This window comes from Schistocerca serialis, chromosome 11, assembly GCF_023864345.2.
Source record: "Schistocerca serialis cubense isolate TAMUIC-IGC-003099 chromosome 11, iqSchSeri2.2, whole genome shotgun sequence".
In the NCBI taxonomy this organism is placed as follows: Eukaryota; Metazoa; Arthropoda; class Insecta; order Orthoptera; family Acrididae; genus Schistocerca; species Schistocerca serialis.
The window spans coordinates 78,894,657-78,915,618 of NC_064648.1; the positions used below are offsets into that span (position 1 = coordinate 78,894,657).

Below are 20,962 nucleotides of genomic sequence, written 5' to 3' on the forward strand. Positions count from 1 at the left end.
CATAAACTATGTCTTCACTCATCCCCATACACAAAAATGCATTGGTGTTAAATCGGTCGATCTGAGTGGCCACAGACGTTTAGCACTTCGACCAATCTATTTCTGGGGAAAATGTTCATTTAAATGTGTAGTGACGGGTTGGTGGATGTGGAGGCGCGCGGTCGTGTTGGAAATGCATTTACAGTCGCGTAGCAAGTGGAAGATCTTCGAGCATGCGGAGCATTTCTCCTTGAAGGAATTGTAAGTACTTCTCGCCAGTTAGACGTCCTGGAAAAATGTTTTATTAGATTCACCATATCAATAACAACAAAATGAATGACACAGTGCTTTATTTTAAACTTGTACAGTTTCGTGATGGCTTTATCTTAGCTAAGTAGCTAAATTTCAGGCAAAATCTTTTGTTAGCCGTAACTCCGTAACTAAACTTTTGCGTATCTCTGTTTATATGAACTTTTTTCTTTAGTTTTACTAATAGAATAACATATTAAAATACCTGCATATCCTCGTAAATCAATCTGTATACTGGCTGATCAGCTGAACTGTTTACTGCAAAAACTTTTGAAAGCATTTAAGAGATCTTTATGATGTTTGCACCTGATTAAATGAGAGAGACTGCTGTATGAGCGACGTATAGTCCGTTGTCATACTCATATTCATTGCAGGAGACGGGGATGAACTTCTCTTTTTCAAATGAAACTATAGTACACCACTGGCATTTAAATTGCTACACCAAGAAGAAGTGCAAATGATAAACGGGTATTCATTGGACAAATGTATTATACTAGAACTGACATGTGATTACATTTTCACGCAATTTGGGTGCATAGATCCTGAGAAATCAGTACCCAGAACAACCACCTATGGTCGTAATAACGGCCTTGATACGCCTGGGCATTGAGTCAAACCGAGCTTGGATGGCGTGCACAGGAACAGCTGCCCATGCAGCTTCAACACGATACCACAGTTCATCAAGAGTAGTGACTGGCGTATTGTGACGAGCCAGTTGCTCGGCCACCATTGACCAGACGTTTTCAATTCGTGAGAGATCAGGAGAATGTGCTGGTCAGTTCAGCAGTCGAACATTTTCTGTATCCAGAAAGACCCGTACAGGACCTGCGGTCGTGCATTATCCTGCTGAAATGTAGTGTTTCGCAGGGATCGAATGAAGGGTAGAGCCACGGGTCGTAGCACACCTTAAATGTAACGTCCACTCTTCAAAGTGGCCTCAGTGCGAACAAGAGGTGACCGACTCGTGTAACCAATGGCACCCCATACCATCACGCCAGGTCATACGCCAGTATGATGATGACGAATACACGCATCCAATGTGCGTTCACCGCGATGTCGCCAAACACGGATGCGACCATCATGATGCTCTAAACAGAACCTGGATTCATCAGAACAAATGACGTTTTGCCATTCGTGCACCCAGGTTCGTCGTTGAGTATACCATAGCAGGCGGTCCTGTCTGTGATGCAGCGCTAAGGGTAACCGCAGCCATGGTATCCGAGCTAATAGTCCATGCTGCTGCTAACGTTGTCGAACTGTTCGTGCAGATAGTTGTTGTCTTGCAAAAGTAGCCATCTATTGACTCAGGGATGGAGACATGGCTGCACGATACGTTACAGCCGTGCAGATAAGATGCTTGTCATCTCGACTGCTAGTGATACGAGGCCGTTGGGATCCAGCACGGCCTTCCGTATTACCCTCCTGAACCCACCGATTCCATAGTCATTGGATGTCGCCCAACGCGAGCAGTAATGTCGCGATATGATAAACCTCAATCGCGATAGGTTGCAATCCGGCCTTTATAAAAGGTCGGAAACGTGATGGTACGCATCTCTCCTCCTTACACGAGGCATCACAACAACGTTTCACCAGGCAACGCCGGTCAACTGCTGTTTGTGTATGAGAAATTGGTTGGAAACTTTCCTCATGTCAGCACGTTGTAGGTGTCGCCACCGGCGCCAACTTTGTGTGAATACTCTGAATAGCTAATCATTTGCATATCACAGCATCCTCTTCCTGTCGGTTAAATTTCGCCTCTGTAGCACGTCATCTTAGTTGTGTAGCAACTTTAATGGGCAGTAGTGTGCATGTCAATACGTGATGAGCTACTGTGGAGAGGGGGGGGGGACGATGGGGGGTTGGGGGGTTGTTGTGAGGGAGGATGCCAGACGGCGAGGTCGGAGGGGGAAGGAAGTCGGCTGTGCCCTTTCAAAAGAGCCATCCCGGCATTTGCCTGGAGTGATTTGGGGAAATCACGGAAAACCAAAATCAGGCTGGCTGGACGCGGGGTTGAAGCGTCGTCCTCCTGAATGCGACTCTGGTGTGCTGAACCCTGCGCCACCTCGCTCGGTCTAGGATGTGGGCGTGTCTCGCCTACAGCAGTGGCGTTAGCCGGCTAGACGAGCCTTGGGAGGGTAAGGCCTCTCCAGCGGGTACTTCCGAGTGTGGTGCTTGGGGAAACTGGTCTCTAACAAACGAATTCTGTACGAAAAAGTATAATCCCATTTCAAAAACATCATAACTATAATGCTATTTAAGATATGTGCGTGAACAACATACTGAAGGAAAGAGCAAACTCTCGAGCTTTACATGGTTCCCGCTTGTTTGCAGGAGTGAGCGCCCACCTCAATTGTAGTAAAAATGGTGTCTGGACAACCGAAAGCGTTTCGTGTTTTACGTTTCGCGCAGTGCGGTTCAGTAATGACCGTTGGACGTGACTTTCGTACTAGGTATGGTGTGGATCCTCCTACAGCACAGAGCATTAGACGGTGGCATGAACAATCCGCAGAAACAGGTTCTTTGTGTAAAGGCAAATCGCTGGGCCATCCCCGAGTGTCTGACACAGACGTCTAACGCATTCGCCATAGTTTCACAAGAAGTCGTCAGAAATCCGTTCGCCGTGCAGCTCGACAGTTCAACGTGCCCCCGATGTCCATCTGGCGTGTGTTGCTTCGACGTTTACACACGAAAAAATACAAAATTCAGCTAATACAAGCTTTTAGTAAAGGTGACAATCATAAACGTTTGAATTTCTGTAATTTCGCTCTTGGGAAGATGGAGAATGACAGTTTTCTGCCACGTTTAGTGTTTAGTGACGAGCCAAGATTCCATTTCAATGGAACCGCCATAATGTGAGAATATGGAGTACGGAACAAACACATGAAGTCGTACAACATGAGAGCGACTCTCCAAAATTGGATGTGTTTTATGCACTTTCACGGTAAAAGGTGTACGGCCCATTTTTTCCTTTTTCTTTTTTTTTTTTCCAAGATTACTGTTACAGGAAGTACATATCTCGATATGCTTGAGAACGTTCCTATCCCACAATTGGAGACTGATTCGAACGACTCCATTTACCAATAGGGTGGGGCACCGCCACACTGGCATCTGGAAGTGCGGGAATTTTTAAGTCAAAGTATTACTGAACGATGGATCGTTCACATCGTACCAAACGTTTCAGCCTTACATAACTGGCACCCAACGTCACCAGACCTGACTCTATGTGATTATTTCTTGCGAGGGTCTATGAAAAACTCTGTTAACGTGCCTCCATTACCAACAACAGTGAACTAACTGAGAAATCTCGTAACAGCAGCTGCGGAAGCTGTAACTCAAGACATGCTCGCTGTAGTATGGGAACAATCTGAACACGGCATTGACATTTGCCGTACGTCTCAAGGCCGGCATATTGAAGAACTATGAGAAGGTATGAAAAAAAAATTTGAATTTCCCGTTCATAAAAAAACAAAATCAGTTGTATTTGTTTATTAGTTTCGGAAGTATAGGTGTGCCGTATAGGATGATTATTTTTGATGTTGCCTGTATAGTGCCGGCAACTGACGGTGGCTCGAAACGCGACACTCTACTAAACACCATATCATGAAACCGAGGGTATGAGAGAGATTTTCGTGAAGAAATGACCTCACCACAACATGGATCACAATTTTGCGATATTTATTGCAACATTTAGGAATTCTTTTGATTACGAATATTGCGATAGGCCTTTCACAATTAATAACTAGCTCGCTCTTCGAGGTGTCGTACCATATATGAAGTCAAATCAAAGCTAAGGACGGTCATAAACACTAAAAGAAGTCTGATTTCATTTATGTAACTTGCTCTGTCTTCTGGCAGCACGATTGTGTAAATGTGACAATATTCTGAATTAGCCACAGTTGAACGAAATAAGATAGTAGTTTAAGTTACTCAGTTGCATAGGTAATCATAATCGATTATGAATACCATAGTTAATGTTGAATACAATTTCATACTAGGTTTATTCATAAATGCCAATCGGCGTTAGTAAAATGTGCACTTCAAGTTTTAAAGAAGAAATGAACAGATGGCAGATTAACACTCCTTTTACATTAGTCACACATTAATCGTATATATTTAAGTAGCACAATTTTTGAGAGTACTGAACAACGTACCTAAATATGATTTACATTATTCTTAATATATTAGGTAATACCACACAGCTGATCATTGTGATAACTTTGAGATTATTTTGAATTTAATGATTTGGAATTTAATGTAAAGTACGTTTGAGGGACGGCCTTCAATATGAATCTTTCTCAGTGTTAAACGTCCAGTCAGTGATGGGCGATGCCACAGAGAATGTGGAAGGGTGTGGATCACTGCGCGTGTTCTCTTTGCGTCTTTCGGTTCATTCGGTATTTGGTGTTTCGTCGTTCGAGTTTCGGCAGCTTTCTGTCTCAGAGTGCCGTTCCGCTGATCTCACGAGAGGTAGATCTGAACAGTGATCTGGTCGGCGAGTTAACGCGAACTGTTTGCGGGTGCAGAGCGCTGGACTTCCCTTAATTTACTGAGCTCTGCCCCACACTTTTACTTCGTGCAGGATTTGGAATACTCTAAATAAAGTCTCGATGATTTATTTTGGAGAACTTGTTGTAACTTTAGCTTCGTACTAGTGAGAATCAAGGCAGAAATGAAATTACAGGGTGAATATTATTGAAGTGAATGAAATAAAATCGCCATAACGTGTCAACGGTTTGCGTTAGGACGTTAAAACTACGCGGTTAGCCATGGGGCATGATGGGAATTAAAATCGGCATGCGTTTGGTTTGCTTTAGTGACAAACCCCGGTTTAATTTGCATCGGTTCGTCGATAAGCTAAACAAGAGCATTTGCGGGACTGAGTATCCGTACTCCGCGATCGAGAAATCTCTCCATCCTCAACTGGTCACGTAGTAATCGGTGCGATATTTCTTGATGGCACGGTGACTACCGAAAGGTACGTGAAGGTTTTCGAAAATGATGTCGTCCCCATTATCCAAAATCACCCTGATATCAACAAGATGTGGTTCAAGCGAGACGGAGCTCGACAGCATCGAAGCAGGAGAGTGTCTGATGTCCTGAAGAAGCACTCTGGGGACCGCATTCTGGATCTTGGGTACCCAGAGGCCCCCGGCCTGAGCCTTGATTGACTGCCATAGTCTCCGGATATGAACACATGTGACTCCACATTGTGCGGCTATATTAAATATAAGGTGTACAGCAATAACCCCAAGACCACTGCTTAACTGAAAACAACCATTCAGCATCGAAGTTCCGACGCTTCAGCGGGCCGTGTAGAATTTCGCTATTCGTGGGCACCACATCATCGCCAATGATGGCAGACATAACGAACCTCTCATAACCTAAAGTCGAATATCTGTAGTGAAATTTACGTGTTAAGTAAAGGGAGTGCACGCCCGACAGTTTATGACTAATTTGCGATTTTCTCCATACAGTTGAATAATTGTCACAGTGTAGATTACTTTGCTATAGCTGATGTTATTGGTGGCATGTGAGCAGTGAACGATGTTTTGCATTGTGTTTAGCAAAGAGTCGAAATTTCTTGAAATGTTTGCACATAGTTTTGATAATTACTGTTTTGAGGAAAAGGAAATCTGCAAACATATGTTCTGCGTTTACGCTGTACTTCTGTTCTTTATTTATGATTGTATGTTAATGACTTTGCTTTGAATCCACACTGAAGTGAGATCAACATTCACAGATATTTCAGTAATATCAATAAATATTTATGAATGTTGACCTATAATCGGATTGTGTTGGTGATTTCGTTAGCCCTACGGTTTTGATTGTTCAGTCCATTTCTCAATACTCCACTAAATAGCTCATAAATTGCTTGAGAAGTGAATCATTTCTTATCTGAGTACCGGTGCATTAAAACGCCAGTTTGCGACCAACCTCTGTGACACATAAAGGAGAGCCAGCCCGTAGTGTGGGTCTGATATTCCGGCCTTGCGACGTCCAGACACCACTGCCAGAAGACATGGAGGAGACTCACTTGCTAATAAAATTTACAGTTTAGGATTTATCTCCATTGAAAACCGAACCGAAAGTTTTGTTATACGTAAATTCGCAAATTCTTTTGACAGTAGCGTAATACGAAGTTTTCTACTCACAGTACAGAACTCTAAAATAGGAAAAAGAAATTATTTAATGAAGCAATTCAATTCTACTGCTCAGCAGGTCCTGTGGACAAAAGAAAATAAGCTGTATGATTCAACGAATTGGAAAGATACATTACTTCTGCTGAGTTCAAATAAAATGCTGAGTAGTTTCATCCTTCCGTTAAGTCAGTGAAAATATTGAAGCGATAAGTCCCCACATTACGGCATCGAAATGGGGGTTGACAGAGATAACCGACATACTACACTTTTTTCCAAAATTGTTTCTCTGAGGAAGATTTTACAGTGGTTCCTTATTTAGTTCGTCAAGCGAACGCCTGAATGACATATGCCGAAATAAACGTCCATTGGGCACAAAAACTACTGAAATCACTCTACAGAGGAATAGCCACTGGATCTGACAGAATCTCAATCTGTTTCTATTTAGAGTATGTGAAAGAATTTTGTCATCTTCTAGAAGCAATGTACCGTATGTCATTTCAGGAGCGAAGCGTTCCTAGATTTGGAATTGTCTCTTCTCAGTTTCTAATTGTATTGTTCTTGTTGCTGTGGTCTTCAGTCCTGAGACTGGTTTGGTGCAGCTCTCCACGCTACTCTATCCCGTGCCAGCCTCTTCATCTCCCAGTACCTACTGCAACCTTCTGAATCTGCTTAGTGTATTCATCTTTTGCTCTCCTTCTACGATTTTTACCCTCCACGATGCCCTCCAATACTAAATTGGTGATCCCTTGATGCATAAGAACATGTCCTACCAACCGATCCCTTCTTCTACTCAAATTGTGCCACAAACTTCTCCCAAATCCTATTCAAGACCTCCTCATTAGTTATGTGCTCTACCCACCTAATTTTCAGCATTCTTCTGTACCACCACATTTCGAAAGCTTCTATTCTCTTCTTGTCCACACTATTTATCGTCCATGTTTCACTTCCATACATGGCTACACTCCATACAAATACTTTCAGAAACGACTTCCTGACACTTAAATCTATACTTGATGTTAGCAAATTTCTCTTCTTCAGAAACGCTATCCTTCCCATTGCCAGTCTACGTTTTATATTCTCTCTACTTTGACCATCATCAGTTATTTTGCTCCCCAAATAGCAAAACTCCTTTACTACTTTAAGTGTCTCACTTCCTAATCTAATTCCCTCAGCATCACCCGACTTCATTCGACTACATTCCATTATCCTCATTTTGCTATTGTTGATGTTCATCTTATATCCTCCTTTCAAGACACTATCCATTCCGTTCAACTGCTTTTCCAAGTCTTTTGTTGTCTTTGACAGAATTACAATGTCATCGGCGAACCTCAAAGTTTTTATTTCTTCTCGATGGATTTTAATACCTACTCCGAATTTTTGTTTTGTTTCCTTCACTGCTTGCTCAATATACAGATTGAATAACATCGGGGATAGGCTACAACCCTGTCTCACTCCCTTCCCAACCACTGCTTCCCTTTCATGCCCCTCAACTCTTATAACTGCCATTTGGTTTCTATACAAACTGTAAATAGCCTTTAGCTCCCTATATTTTACCCCTGCCACCCTCAGAATTTGAAAGAGAATATTCCAGTCAACATTGTCAAAAGCTTTCTCTAAGTCTACAAATGCTATAAACGTATTTGCCTTTCCTTCATCTAGCTTCTAAGATAAGTCGTAAGGTCAGTATTGCCTCACGTCTTCCAATGTTCCTACAGAATCGAAACTGATCTTCCCCTAGGTCGGTTTCTACTAGTTTCTCCATTCGTCTGTAAAGAATTCGCGTTAGTATTTTGCAGCCGTCACTTATTAAACTGACAGTTCGGTAATTTTTACATCTGTCAACACCTGCTTTCTTCGGGATTGGAATTATTATATTCTTCTTGAAGTCTGAGGGTATTTCACCTGTCTCATACTTCTTGCTCACCAGATGGTAGAGTTTTGTCAGGACTGGCTCTCCCAAGGACGTCAGTAGTTCTAATGGAATATTGTCTGCTCCTGGGGCCTTCTTTCGACTCAGGTCTCTCAGTGCTCTGTCAAACTCTTCACGCAGTATCATATCTCCCATTTCATCTTCGTCTACATCCTCTTTCATTTCCATAATATTGACCTCAAGTACATCGCTCTTGTATAGACCCTCTATATACTCCCTCCACCTTTCTGCTTTCCCTTCTTTGCTTGCGACTGGGTTTCCATTCGAGTTCTTAATTTTCATACAAGTGGTTCTCTTTTCTCCAAAGGTCTCTTTAATTTTCCTGTAGGCAGTATCTATCTTACCCCTAGTGAGATAAGCCTCTACATCCATACATTTATCTGCTTAGCCATTTAGCACTTCCTGTCGATCTCATTTTTGAGACGTTTGTATTCCTTTTTGCCTGCTTCATTTACTGCATTTTTATATTTTCTCTTTTCATCAATTAAATTCAATATTTGTTCTGTTACCCAAGGATTTCTACTAGCCCTCGTCTTTTTACCTACTTGGTCCTCTGCTGCCTTCACTACTTCATCCCTCAAAGCTACCATTCTTCTTCTACTGTATTTCTTTCCCCCATTTCTGTCAATTGTTCCCTTACGCTCTCCCTGAAACTCTGTGCAACCTCTGGTTGTCTCAGTTTATCCAGGTCCCATCTCCTTAAATTCCCACCTTTTTGCAGTTTCTTCAGTTTTAATCTACAGTTCATAACCAATAGATCGTGGTCAGAGTCCACATCTGCCCCTGGAAATGTCTTACAATTTAAAACCTGGTTACTAAATCTCTGTTTTATCTTAATATAATCTATCTTAAATCTGCCAGTATCTCCAGGCTTCTTCCATGTATACAATCTTCTTTTATGATTCTTGAACCAAGTGTTAGCTATGATTAAGTTGTGCGCTGTGCAAAATTCTACCAGGCGGCATCGTCTTTCATTTATTAAGCCGAATCCATATTCACCTACTACGTTTCCTTCTCTCCCTTTTCCTACTACCGAATTCCAGTCACCCATGACTATTAAATTTTCGTCTCCGTTCACTATCTGAATAATTTCTTTAATTTGTCATACGTTTCTTCAATTTCTTCGTCATCTGCAGAGCTAGTTGGCATACAAACTTGTACTACTGTAGTAGGCGTGGGCTTCGTGTCTATCTTGGCCACAATAATGCGTTCACAACGCTGTTTGTAGTAGCTTACCCACATTCCTATTTTTAATCATTATTAAACCTAGTCCTGCATTACCCCTATTTGACTTAGTATTTATAACCCTGTATTCGCCTGACCAAAAGTCTTATTCCTCCTGCCACCGAACTTCACTAATTCCCACTATATCTAACTTTAACCTATCCATTTCCCTTTTTAAAGTTTCTAACTTACCTGCCCGATTAAGGGATCGGACATTCCACGCTCCGATCCATACAACGCCAGTTTTCATTCTCCTGATAATGACGTCCTCTGGAGTAGGCCCCACCCGGAGATGCGAATGGGGGACTATTTCACCTCCGAAATATTTTACCCAAGAGGACGCCATCATCATTAACCATACAGTAAAGCTGCATGCCCTCGGGAAAAATTACGGCTGTAGTTTCCCCTTGCTTTCAACCGTTCGAAGTACCAGCATAGCAAGGCTGTTTTTCTTTTAGTGTTACATGGCCAGATCAGTCAATCATCCAGACTGTTGCCCCTGCAACTACTGAAAAGGCTAATGGCCCTCTTCATGGAACCACGCGTTTGTCTGGCCTCTCAACAGATACCCCTCCATTGTGGTTGCACCTACGGTACGGCTATCTGTATCGCTGAGGCACGCAAGCCTCCCCACCAATGGCAAGGTCCATGGTTCGTGGGGGGGGGGGGGGGGAAGGGGGTGGGTCTAATTGTATCAGAATTACTTCTAATTGTATTAGAAGAAAAAAAAAAGGAAATGGAACGTTATCTACACCTTGTACAGAAATTGAACTGCAGTTATAAGGACATGAAACGGTAGCTTTGAAGCCTTTAGCGTACGTACTTGAATCTGCACATTGAGTGTCTTGTGAAGAAACCAAGGAAAAATTGAGAAAGAAAATAAAAAACTAATGGAGAGGAAATGTAAAATTTAAGGTTATCTGATGAAACTGTAATTATGTCATAAATATCAAATGATTTGAAAGATCAGTTGAACATAATGGATACAGTCTTGAAAATAGGGTGTAAAATGAGCATCAATAAAAGTGTAACGATAGTTCTGAAATGTCGTCAAATTATATGAAGTGATGACTAGAGAATTAGGCTAGGAATTGAGTAAGTAAAAGCAGTTGCTAAACTTTTTTGTATGAAGAGGAAAATAATTGTTGATTGTCAATGTAGATGGTATATAAAATGCTGACTGGAACATCACGAAAAGAATTACTGAAAAGAAGGAATCTATTACGATCTGATATCAAGTGCCAGTTAGTGGTATCTGTTACGAGTGCAGCCGTAACTGGAAGTGAGACGTGGAGGATGAATAGTTCAGACAAGGAGATAATGGTACATTTTGAAATGTGGTGCAACAGGAGGACGCAGAAGATTAGATGGGTAGATTGAATAAGAAATAAACATGTAATAGCTACAAAATAAAATACAAAAATTATATCTTGAGTGTAATCGTTCAGCTGTACAATACTTCCTGTCACTGAGCATTTGTGTAGAGTCACAGATATAGAACACGCAGTATTTTCGTTGGATGAAAGGATAGACTCTTATTGTATGACTACTTCATATGGCGGATGGTCATGTATTTATTTCAGAAAAGGATCAGAATTCTAAGCAAGACATGACCTTAGCACGATAAGTACAGAAAAACTCTGTTACATCGGCTATTTAATGGACAGGATCTCATAACGCTAAGAAATTAATCAATATGTATGTGTTTGTCTCGATCTCTTGGTGATAGTGTGGACATTTTCCTCAATAAATTAAGAGAAGTACCGTCTAAAATCTCAAGTAGAACAGTCTACATATTGTTGTGTGAAGACATAAACATGAAGACGAGTATCACAAAAGAAACTAGTAGCATCCCCACAAACATCCTTCAGAGTTTAGGGATGTCCCAGTTGGTCAATAGTACAACAATGGCTACTACAACAAAGGCATCAGTGATTGACCATGTGGCCAAAAGTATAGACAGAGAAAAGTGTGAAATAGCTGTACAAGATCTTGGATTATCACAGCGTTTCTATCAAATAACAGTAAAATCGGGTATGGAAAATTCCCTAAACGGCAAACTTATGAAACATATTTATCAGAAATCAAAGTACAAGATTTTCCAAAAGAACCAGCAAACCAAACCTGGGATGAACTGTAATGAGAAACGAATGTAAATGTAAAATCGTCTATATTCTCAACATTATTTAAATTGAATTTTCAAAAGACCTTTTGAAAAGCACCCAAATCACTAAAAATGTTTCACAAAAATAAATGGATAACAGCAGTTGTGTAGAAATCTTTCCGAATCCTTCTGTGCCTCAGTTACATTAAAAAGAGTGATAATGAGCCTGATTTATTAAATCTTTATCGCACGTGGCGAAAGATTTACAAAACGTTGCTAACTGTGGCAAAAAGTCATAAGTACACTTTTGTTGCTACAACAACAGAGCAAGAAGCTAGTAAGACTATGCAAAACTAAAATATGAAAGGTCAAAAGGATTGGATGAAGTAACAATGTGTGTACTCAAACGCTACATAGAGAGTATACATGCTCCCTTAATACACACGACATGAATTCTTGACATCAGGGAAATTTCCAGAATGTTTAAAACAGGCAGGAGTTGCACCCCTGCTAAAGAGAGGTAAGCAGGCAGCATAGAAAATTAGTGGCCCATTACGCTGTTATGACCATTCTGGAAAATATGAACATTTATGAAAGACAGATTATTGAGTTACTGGACTAAATACAACATTTTAAGTGAATAATTGTTTGATTCTCGAAGTAGTATGAGTATAGAATGAGCCATAGTGTAATTCATAACTTAATACTCTTGGCAAAGATAAGTGTGTCACACGTAGTTTTTAGATGATTCGATTGCTTTTGATACTGTTGACCATAACATTCTACTAAATAAGGTAGAAACATTAGTGATAAGAGCAGTAGCTAGTGGCTGGTTCTGACCATACCTATCACACAGGGTAAAAATTATACAGATAACAAATGGTTCAAATGGCTCTGAGCACTATGGGACTTAACATCTGAGGTCATCAGTCCCCTAGAACTTAGAACTACTTAAACCTAACTAACCTAAGGACATCACACACAGCCATGCCCGAGGCAGGATTCGAACCTGCGACCGTAGCGGTCACGCGGTTCCAGACTGAAGCGCCTAGAACCGCTCGGCCACACCGGCCGGCACAGATAACACATACCTCAAATAAGTCTAAGGTCTTAGTAAAGCATTTATCAGAGTCAGAACATATTAATACAAGAGTGCCTGAGGGTAGCATTTTAGGAACAATATTCTTCCTGATATACATCGAAGGCTCTCCCACTAGTGAGAGTCACGGAGAAATAATATCTTTGCTGATCTCTGAGAAAACTAGGGATCTCCTTGTAGAGGGAGCAAACAAGACCCTTAAGGAGTTTTACAATCGTAAAATGAGCAATAATGTGACACTGAACATAAAGAGAACAAACTTCATGAATTTCAGTTTGAAGAGGGAAAGTAATCCTGTTCATTTAAATGTAGTGGCACCTCTATAGACAATGTAGCAAATGAAAAACTTCTAGGGATGAATACTGAATCTCAGTTGAACAGCTAAGTGATGTATTCAGCATGCTATTCCCTTAGAGACCCGCCGTCATTATACACTAAAGCAGCAAAGAAACTGGTATAGGCATGCGCATTCAAATACAGAGATACTTAAACAGGCAGAATACAGAGCTGTGGTCGTCAACGCCTACATAAGACAACAAGTGTCTGACGCAGTTTTTACATCGGTTACTAATGCTACAATGGCACTTCGTCAAGATTCAAGTGAGTTTGAACGTGAAGTTACAGTCGGCGCACGAGGGATGGGACACAGCATCTCCGAGGCAGCGATGAAGTCGGGATTTTCCAGTACGACGATTTCACGAGCCTACTGTGAATACCGTGAGACCAGTAAAACATCAAATATGCTACATCACTGCGGCCGGAACAAGATCCTGGAAGAATGGGACCAATGATGACTGAATAGAATCGTTCATCTTGACAGAAGTGCAACCATTCCCCAAATTTCTGCAGATTTCAATGCTGGGCCATCAACAAATGTCAGTGAGCGAACCATTCAAGAAACGTGACTGACACGGCCTTTCGGAGCCGAAGGCTCGCTTGTGTAACCTTGATGACTGCACAACACAAAGATTTTCGTCTCGCCTGGGCCTCTCAATACTGAAATTGTGTTACTGACGACTGGAAACTTGTAGCCTGGTTGGGTGAGTCTCGTTTCAAATTGTATCGAGAGGACGGACGAGTACGATTATGGAGACAAGCACATGAATCCATGGACCCGACATTTCAGCAGGGGACTGTTATAGCCCGTGCAGGCTCTGTAATAGTGTGGGGCATGTGCAGTTGGAGTGATATTGGACCCCTCATGTGTCTACATCCGACTCTAACAGGTGACATGTGCGTAAGAATCCTGTCTGCTCACCTACACCGATTCATGTCCGTTCTGCATTCCTACGGGGTTGGCCTATTCCAGCAGGACTATTCCAGATATGAACATTATTGAGAATATCTGGGATGCCTTGCAACGTGGTGTTTAGAAGAGATCACCACACTCTCGTACTCCTACGGATTTAAGGAGAGCCTTGCAGGATTCACGGTGTCTATCCCCTGTAGCACTACTTCAGACATTAGCCGAGACTGTGGCACGTCGTGTTGCGGCACTTCTGCGCACTCGAGGGAGCCCTGCACGTTACCAGTTTCTTCGACTCTTCAGTGTATAACAGCCAGCATCTTTTATTTACATACTGTTCATATGTACGCTCAATTCTTGATTATAATATTCTCCTCTGGAAATCAAATGTACAAAATACGAACACATTTTTCAAACTGCATAAAAGTGCCATAACATCATAAACCAAGCGTAGTACTCGAGATGATTGCAGAGATCTGTTCAAAACGCTGGGGTTTTAAGTGCACCGTGTGTGTACATTTACAAACCAGTTGTACACATCAAAGGTGAAATTCGCTTTTACTGCCCGAAGAGGTGGAACAAGGCGAAGACGGAACTTACTTTAGCAAGAAAAAATAAGCATAATTTTAAGTAAAGGAATAAAACTGCACACTAAGTTTCCAAAGGAGATTACGGAAATTCCTTGCTCAATATACAGATTGAATAACATTGGGGATAGGCTACAACCCTGTATCACTCCCTTCCCAACCACTGCTTCCCTTTCATGGTCTTCAAGTCTTACAACTGCCATCTGGTTTCTGAACCAATTGTAAATAGCCTTTCGCTATTCTACCCCTGTCCCCTTCAGTATTTGAAAGAGAATATTCCAATCAACACTGTCAAAAGCATTCTCTAAGTCTACGAATGCTAGAAACGTAGATTTGCCTTTCCTTAATCTATCTTCTAAGATAAGTGTAGGGTCAGTATTGCCTCACGTGTTGCAACATTTCTACGGAATCCAAACTGACCTTCTCCGAGGTCGACTTGTACTAGTTTTTACATTCGTCTGTAAACAATTCTTGTTAGTACTTTGCAGCCGTGACTTATTAAACTGATAGTTCGGTAATTTTCACATCTGTTAACACCTGCTTTCTTTGGGATTGGAATTATTATATTCTTCTTGAAGTCTGAGGGTATTTCGCCAGTGTCGCACATCGTGCTCACCAGATGGTAGAATTTTGTCGGGGCTGGTTCTCCCAAGGCTATCAGTACTTGTAATTTAATTTTGTCTGCGCCCTGGGCCTTGTTTCGACATAGATCTTTCAGTGCTCTGTCAAACTCTTCACGTAGTATCATATCTCCCATTTCATCTTCATCTACATGCTCTTCCATTTCCTGAATTTTGTCCTCAAGTACATCGCCCTTGTATAGACCCTCTACATACTCCGTCCAACCTTCTGCTTTCCCTTCTTTGCTTCGAACTGCGTTTCCATCTGAGCTCTTGATATTCATACAAGTGGTTCTCTTTCCTCCAAAGGTCTCTTTAATTATCCTGTAGGCAGTACCTATCTTACCCCTAGTGATATATGTCTCTACATCCTTACATTTGTCCTCTAGCTATCCCTGCTTAGCCATTTTGCACTTCCTGTCGATCTCATTCTTGAGACATTATATTCCTTTTTGCATGCTTCATTTACGGCATTTTTATATTTTCTCCTTTCATCAATTAAATTCAATATTTGTTCTGTTACCCAAGGATTTCTACTAGCGCTCGTCTTTTTGTCTACTCGACCCTCTGCTGCCTTTACTGTTTCATCTCGCAAAGTTACCCATTCTTCATCTACTGTATTTCTTTCCCCCATTCTCTTCAATCGTTCCCTAATGCTTTCCCTGAAACTCTCTGCAACCTCTGGTTCTGTCGGATTATGCGGGTCCCATCTCCTTAAATTCCCACTTTTTTGCAGTCTCTTCAGTTTTTATCTACAGTTCATAACCAACAGAGTGTGTTCAGAGTCCACATTTGCTCTATGGAAATGTCTTACAACCTGGTTCCTAAATCTCTGTCTTACCATTATATAACCTATCTGAAACCTCCCAGCATCTCCAGGCCTCTTCCATGTATACACCCTTCTTTCATGATTCTTGAACCAAGTGTTAGCTATGATTAAGTTATGCTCTGTGCAAAATTCTACCAGATCGCTTCCTCTTTCATTCCTTACCCCCATTCCATATTCACCTACTACGTTTCCTTCTCTTCCTTTTCCTACTATCGAATTCCAGTCACCCATGACTATTAAATTTTCGTCTGCCTTCACTGTCTAAATAATTTCTTTTATCTCCTCATACATTTCATCAATCTCTTCATCATCTGCGGATCTAGTTAGCATACAAACTTATACTACTGAGCTAGGCGTGGGCTTCGTGTTAATCGTGGCCACAATAATGCGTTCAATATGCTGTTGGTAGTAGCTTACCAGAGCTCCAATTTTTTTTATTCGTTATTAAACCCACTCCTGCATTACCACTATTTTATTTTGCGTTGATAACACTGTAGTTACCTGACCAGAGGTCTTGTTCCTCCTGCCACGGAACCTCACTAATTCCCACTATATCTAACTTTAACCTATCCATTTCCCTTTTCAAATTTCCTAAACTACCTGCCCGATTAAGGGATCTGACATTCCACGCTTCGGTCCGTAGAACGGGAGTTTTCTTTCTCCTGATAACGCTGTCCTCCTGAGTAGTCTCCGCCCAGAGATCTGAATGGGGGACTATTTTACCTATGGCATATTTGACCCAAGAGGACGCCGTCATCATTTAAGCATACAGTAAAGCTGCATGCCCTCGGGAAGAATTACGGCTGTAGTTTCCCCTTCCTTTCATATACATTTAATTTCACTTAATGATTCCTTCATTTTTTGACAAATTATTTCATTCTGTTTGAATGTAACTAAATGCCTTTCTCGGTCTAAAGTTCGAAGTAACCTCTGCTGTGAAGCATGAGTAATCCTGCTAGATGACCTCAGAGTAATAACTACATTTAAATTTTGTTATCATGTAACACAGATAATTCTGTAATTTTTCAAGACATCGAGCGTGTTTGATGAATTCGTATTGTGTTGTAAATTGTTTCAGGTAGTAGCTTACCCCTCCAACCGAGTTCCCTGCCGCCTGAAGTACTGTATGCAATGGATAAACCGAATGAGGTAGCACTGTCTTAAACTGACTGGCCTTGTATTCGGGAGGGTGGATGGTCCGCTCTTCATTCTCCCACCCTAATTTAGATTTTCGTGGTATACGTAAATTATCTCCGATAAATGCTAGGTTTATTCCTACTATAAGGCCGCGGCTAACTATTTGTCACACTCTTGCCATTCTAGACCTATAAGCCTACAAATGTCTCTATATGTGAATTATCTTATTTTATCGTTGCTAGATTGTAATACCAGGACGTGTCCGATATGCCTGTAAATAGTGATCTACTAATAAAAAACTACTACTGCTACTAACGCCATTACTACAACAACTACACACAAATGCTAAAGTACGCTTACATACCTGGTCAGTACATGCATGGGAGTGTGATCACGTGTGTTCTGGACATAATGTAAAGCGCTCATGCGGACTTGTTACCTCATTCCTTCCTCAGTTTATCTACAACCAGAAGTACAGTTTTCAGTCCTTTCTGACCTTCTACAGATAATGGTCGACCTATCGTAGTCGCTAAGTAGAGCGCCATACAGCTATAACTGCTGTAACCAAGTGTGTACTTAGTATCTGAGCTAAGAGGTAATTCCTACGAATTTTGTGGATGGGGAATGTGTGGAGAAACGAAGCATAATTTATTACGACGAGAAACTAAGGAATTATGAAAAACAGTTTATCAGTGCCACATCTTCATAGTAGGTACCTACTAAAATAAATAGCTTCCTCATAACCTGATTACCGTGTGGGTCCGACCCATTAGCGTGTCAGTCTCTGCCATAGCGACTCTGGTTACTTCTTCAAAGTGACAACAAGCCCAGTACAGGCGCATTAGATTTATTTCTATTTTAATCTGGTCCTGAGTTGATAGGAATATAATTAAGTCTGTAATTATTTAATGACTGGGGCCGTACTTGCTGACAGACTTCAATGACGTTTGGAAACAGAGATTTGTAAAAATGCAGATAATCGAAATTAGTTACAGACCTATTAGAGTCCTTCAATTCCTTTCAAAAGTCTATGAGAATGTGGTTCGGATAGAATACTGATTTGTGTGACTGACCAAAACTTCTTACCAGCCGCACTGTTTGCCTTTCGCAACGAGTTGTGTATAGAGGAAACACAACCGAACCCCAGAAACTGAACGATTGCAGAGGTAAGCAAAATTAAATATCCCGCTGTATATTTTGCGAAGTTGTCAAATTCTTTCACTCTGTGAGCCACAAAGCTCTACAGAGCAGACAATTAGCTGTGGCATTAACGGCATCATTTCTACACTGGTGGAGTCAGACCTTCATAACAGAAATCATAGGGTGTCGGAGGAATGAAACTGCCTCGGAATGGGAGAAAATGTCGCGCGAGGTCCCTTAAAGATATCGGTAAAGGGCACACTCTTGTTGTTAATCCTCATAAAACTATATCGCCTTCTAGCGACTTGAAAGTGAGGTTTCAGACATGCAATAATTACCTGTTGCCAACACAAGTAGGCGTTACTGATCTTAAACTAAATTAAACGCAGTGTGTATAAGATTCCTATTGCTCTGTGCGTAAACGAGAATACTTTAGTCCGATACGAGAATTTTAACCTGTGCAAATTTTGTGAAGACGAAAGCGAGTTAGCTGAACCAGGTATGTGGCTGTGTAAAGGTGGGCAGAAGGAAAGTCTTGTTTTATGAGTAGGAAAAGTAATAGTCGGAGGGAAAAGAACTATAGCACGCAGGGAGTGGAAGTAATTTGAGCACCCAGGGACTAAGGAAGAGGTTAAGTTCAAATGGCTCTGAGCACTATGGGACTCAACTGCTGAGGTCATTAGTCCCCTAGAACTTAGAACTAGTTAAACCTAACTAACCTAAGGACATCACAAACATCCATGCCCGAGGCAGGATTCGAACCTGCGACCGTAGCGGTCTTGCGGTTCCAGACTGCAGCGCCTTTAACCGCACGGCCACTTCGGCCGGCAGAGGTTAAGTAGCCAGCATATTAACACAGTAGCACTATCGCATTAAAGTACTAAAATGTAGGTGGAGATCACACTATTCGTTTCGAAACTATCGACGGGGAAGAAAAGTCCGAAGGCACGGAGGAGGAAAGAGAAAAGGTCCAAGAACTAAAATTTCAGCTGTGTATCGACGGAAACGATATAAGATTATCAAGAAGAAGGATGAAGACAAGGGAAGTACGAGAAGATACCAATAGTTGTTACAGAACACGAGTATACGTCACACAAAGAGAGGAGGTGTACGAAATAAAACAATTATATGGTCTGAGAAATAGAGTGAGATTTTGAACTACAGCAATGGTGCAGACTTTGATGTAAAACGTGTGTACCGACTTGGAGCTTGAGCGAATGGGAAGCAATAAACTGATTAAGTATTGCACAGATTATTTAATGACAGCACCAAAACACACGTTCTCAAAAGTGTGAGTTCAAATAAAGTGACACCATCCAACGTGAGTGATGGACTGTAAATTTTACGGCAACATGTGTTAACGAAACTGAACTTTTACAGACACCGTGTCATGTAGACGCCGTTGCTGATATGAGAAGACATAAAAAACATTAAGAGGCGTCCGATGAGGGGAGCACAGGAGACATGCAAATTGGTCTCCACATTCGATCTAGTGACTGGGATATGTGGCATCGTGTATGTCACGTACTTGCACAGATAAGGCTGTAGGCGTTCCAATTAGTCGTCGTTTCGAACACCTACTGTTGTGCACAACGTTGCTGAGTAAACTTTTGGAATCAGCCTGAACATAAATTCAACATCCAACTTTCCTCCATGTTGTTACTTAGTTTAGTAAAAACATTTATGAACCCAGAGGATCTGAATTTCTTCCAGCTGGCAGATAGATGTTACGTATATTACCACTCTGTAGAAGTCTTCCAGCAACTGTCGCCTGAAACGTCCTAGCAGATCAGAACCGTGTGCCGGACCGAGACTCGAATTCGGGACATAAGCCTTTCGCGGAAAAGTGCTCTGCCAGGTAGTTTCACACTAGTCACACTCTTTTACGCAGTGAAAATTTCATTGCGGAAGCCTCGCCTGCTTCAGTTGTCATTTAGGTCCGACAAGTATACATCAAAAGCAACATTCGTTCTGGAACCTGTATCAAAACCATCCAACTCCGTACAATAATAACTAATGCTGGCAGCACCATTATTTACACTGTGCTGTAAGAAGGTGTATTTACTAAAGATCATAGCTGACGTGAGACAATACAGGAGTTCATAATAAGAGCTGTCGCGCTAAAGGTAGAGGAAAATAGTTGGGAAAAGAGAAAAACATATCAGTCTCCCTTTAGTTTAACCCCGCTTTCATACCCGCCGCTTTTAAGCGTGGATAACACTGAGAACACAAGAATGTGAAATAGAGGGAAGTTAGACGCACAGTGTATACCTACCGTACGTTGATGGAAGGAGTACGTGGAGACTCACCAGACACGTCGGGCGCCGCGGCAGCCAGTGCAGTGGTGGTCGGCAGCGAGACTCGCCTCCTGTGCTGGACTGGGCTGCCGCCTCCCACCCACTCTGTCCGCAGTTTTCCTCGAGACCCCCTCCCTCCCCCACTCCTTCCCCCTCCCCCCTCCGCACCGACAACGATAACCCTTGCATAGGTCTGACGTTCTAAATATTTCTGCCATGTGATTTTAGCCGAAACACTAAGAATTCTTGCTCTTACGCAAAGGCTGTAAGTGAATTCATATCGCGTATTCTGTCGCCCAGTGGCCATTCTGCCACCGTAAT

General features: G+C 41.7%; 1 protein-coding gene across 2 annotated transcripts in view; it reads right to left on the reverse strand.

The window, feature by feature from the left end:
* The window catches only part of LOC126427063 (ankyrin-3-like), a 92,102-nt gene extending 71,357 nt beyond the window's left edge, over positions 1 to 20,745 (reverse strand). Inside the window, exon 1 of one of the 2 annotated variants that reach the window (XM_050089241.1) lies at positions 20,654 to 20,745. The gene's annotated coding sequence lies outside the window, so the exon portion shown is untranslated. Of the gene's footprint in view, positions 1 to 20,619 lie in introns of both variants that reach the window. The other variant, XM_050089242.1, reaches the window with a different exon arrangement.
* Positions 20,746 to 20,962: the final 217 nt, after the last annotated feature.